Below are 3,474 nucleotides of genomic sequence, written 5' to 3'. Positions count from 1 at the left end.
TTGAATTGCAAGGAGATCAAACTAGTCAATCCTAAAGAAAATCAACCCTGAATATTCATTGGAAGGACTGATACTGAAGCTAAAGTGCCAATACTTTGACCACCTAATGTGAAGAGCTAACTCATTGGGAAAGATCCTGATGCCGGGAAAGATCCTGATGCCGGGAAAGACTGAAGGCAAAAGGAGAAGGGGGTGGCAGAGGATGAGATGGTTAGATAGCATCACCTACTCAATGGACATGAATTTGATCAAACTCCAGGAGATAGTAGAGGACAGAGGAGCCCAGTGTGCTGCAGTCCATGGGCTTGCAAAGAGTAGGACACAATTTGGTGACTGAACAACACAACAATTACAGAGATTGAGTGAATCACAGATGATTCTCAGTCATAAAGGAATTTAAGGTGTCATCTGGTTCAGCCCAACAAAGAATTCTATTTTGCCTACTTTTTCCAGTGGATAATCAGGACAGGATCCAGCTGGATTGCCAAGGTTGATGCTTGGTGCTTGGGTTGAGTATGATGTCTATCACCTTCCTTAAAGTTATCGCTTGGCTTTGGGGACCTTACATTGGAGCAATGTTCTTCCTTATAAAACTGAACAGTGGTGCTCGCTTCGGCAGCACATATACTAAAATTGGAACGATACAGAGAAGATTAGCATGGCCCCTGCACAAGGATGACATGCAAATTCGTGAAGCGTTCCATATTTTTTGTTCATCGCAGCACCGTTTATAATAGCCAGGACATGGAAGCAACCTAGATGCCCATCAGCAGGATAAGGAAGCTGTGGTACATATACACCATGGAATATTACTCAGCCATTAAAAAGAATTCATTTGAATAAGTTCTAATGAGATGGATGAAAGTGGAACCCATTATATAGAGTGAAGTAAGCCAGAAAGATAAACATCAATGCAGTATACTAATGCATATATATGGAATTTAAGAAGATGGTAATGATAACCCTATATGCAAAACAGAAAAGGAGACACAGACACAGTCTGTACAGAACAGACTTTTGGACTCTGTGGGAGAAGGCGAGGGTGGGATGTTTAGAGAGAACAGCATCGAAACATGTATATTATTTAGGGTGAAACAGATCACCAGCCCAGGTTGGATGCATGAGACAAGTGCTCGGGCCTGGTGCACTGGCAAGACCCAGAGGAATCGGGTGGAGAGGGAGGCGGGAGGGGGGATCGGGATGGGGAATACATGTAAATCCATGGCTGATTCATGTCAATGTATGGCAAAAACCACTACAATATTGTAAAGTAATTAGCCTCCAACTAATAAATGGAAAAAAAAAAAGAAACAAAACCAAACCTGCACAACTCTGGCTAGGTGAAATCAGGAAAAAAAAAATACATGAATCTGAACTAAATTAAATTCTTAATTAAAGAATTATAATAGCTTGGGGAAAAAAAAACTGAACAGTGTTGGCTGGCAGGAACCTTTGGTTGACTGCGAGATTTTGGTGGTGGTCAAGACCTGGAATTTGATAGAGGTCTAATAAAACTGAAGGGTGTTCCTTGGGAAACTGGGAGGATGATTTTGCTGGGTTTTCGTCCAACAGCTCTGGCAAAGTTTATGTTCCCTCTGCTGTGAAGCCATTAAAGCTATGTCTAATGCCCCATTGAGGCCAATCTCTTAAACAGGAAATATGTGGGATGCCTTATCTGAAGGTGACTTTCTAATTTTAGATTTAAACCACAACCACTGAAGATGGTTAGTGCCAGCAAGTTTTCCTCAGTTTACAAAAAATTCTACTGTTTTTTTTTTTTTTTACATTTAAAGACTCCACCTCTCACCCTCAAGAATCCAAACCATTCACTTAGAAAAACTACTCCCTTTGAAGGAAAGCTAGGGCTTTCCTGATCTGGTGTTTCCAGCCAAGGAAGAGCCAAACGGACTGCCCCCAGCCCTAGCTTGCGGGAGCCACGTCCCATGGTTCACGGGGCAGCCAGTCCTTTTTCAGAGCCTGGGAAGAGGGTAAGGGATCAGTCTAGGTTTACAGCAGGTCAGAGTTGAAGGAGAAGACTGATGAGCAAAGTAAATTCAAAGGAGACAGGTGGGCCAGGGCATCTGGGAGACCCTGGTTATGAGAATGGGGAGGGGTGCTGCCCTGGTGGTCAGGCAGAGGAAATGGGTGAGGAAGGGCTCTTGGAGTCCTACCAGGGAGGGTCTCTGCTCCTCCCATCCCCACCCAAGGGTGCTTTGGAGCCCAAGACCATGAGGAGGTAGGAAAGATTCCTCCAAAGGCAGGACACTCTGCAGTGGAGGTGACATAGAGGCCAAGATCAATGACAAAATATTTCCATCTAGAATCTGTCAAGGAACACGAGCCAGACTCACTCGCTTTCTGTCTGGGCTTTGTCGCTTGACTGTCACTTCCAGCAAGTTATTTATTTAACCTCTTGGAGCCTCAGTTTCCTCATCAGGAAAAGTGGGAGATAATAATACATATCTTTTGGATTATTTTGAGACAATTGAGGTAATTCATTTAAAGTTCTTGGGACAGTGTCTGATACACAAAATACTCCAGAACTTTTAACTCTTATTTGTTGTTGTTTTGACCTAAGCATCTCTCTGGAAAAGCAGCTGTTTACCCACACATTTTCTTTTGCTATGTGTTAGAAGTGACAGTGGGTTGTAAGAAGCTCCAATTCTACCTCAAAGTGTGAAAGCCTTTGATGCTGAAACTCCAATACTTTGGCCATGTGATGTGAAGGGCCAACTCATTAGAAAAGACCCTAATGCTGGGAAAGATTAAAGGCGGGAGGAGAAGGGGATGACAGAGGATGAGATGGTTTAATGGCATCACGGACTCAATGGACATGAGTTTGGGTAAACTCCGGGAGATGGTGAAGGACAGGGAGGCCTGGCGTGCTGCAGTTCATGGGGTCACAAAGAGTCGGACAGGACTGAGCAACTGAACAACTTCCAGTCAACCACGGAGAAGTGGTTTGCAGAAAGCTCACAATCATGGCCTCTGGGGCCCAGTCTAGCTCCCTGGGAGGAACTACTCTTTCCCCAGCTTGCCAACAGTTTTCTTCTTTTGGGTGGTTAGGGCCTCATGGCCTGTTGAAAATTAGGATACAAGAAGTGCAAGCCGCACCCAGGTATTAAATCTGTTCTTCCATCACAAGGCTGTGACCTTGAAGGGGATTTCACAAGGACCATGGAGGTGGAGCAGAAGGTGGGAGTGACTGTGCTCACGTCTACCCTCTTTGCACACCTGTCAGCAGGGCTTGGCAGCCTAAATTCCAGCCCGGATCACAGAACCCTGGGGCCTTATGGGGGTGAATAGTTGCTCATCTGAGTGATGGAGGCTCCACTAATAGCTGCCAACCTCATGGGACCAGAGATGGGTCCTGAGAGCTGTCAAGCAGTTGGTGTCTGGCCAGGTAGGGCAGCAAGGATGTAGAATGTATTACACCTGGGCCTCTTAGCAGAGGACTTGCAGGAAGAGGTGCTT

General features: G+C 45.1%; 1 non-coding gene across 1 annotated transcript; it reads left to right on the top strand.

Moving 5' to 3' along the window:
• Positions 1-603: 603 nt before the first annotated feature.
• On the top strand, positions 604-710 carry LOC122687633. Its single transcript, XR_006339198.1, has one exon. It is a non-coding gene; the product is annotated as a U6 spliceosomal RNA (small nuclear RNA).
• The last annotated feature ends 2,764 nt before the right edge of the window (positions 711-3,474 follow it).

Source organism: Cervus elaphus, chromosome 31 (genome assembly GCF_910594005.1).
Source record: "Cervus elaphus chromosome 31, mCerEla1.1, whole genome shotgun sequence".
Taxonomy (NCBI): Eukaryota; Metazoa; Chordata; class Mammalia; order Artiodactyla; family Cervidae; genus Cervus; species Cervus elaphus.
The sequence above is the reverse complement of the archived record's forward strand: the minus strand, read 5'-3'. Positions and strand labels throughout refer to the sequence as shown.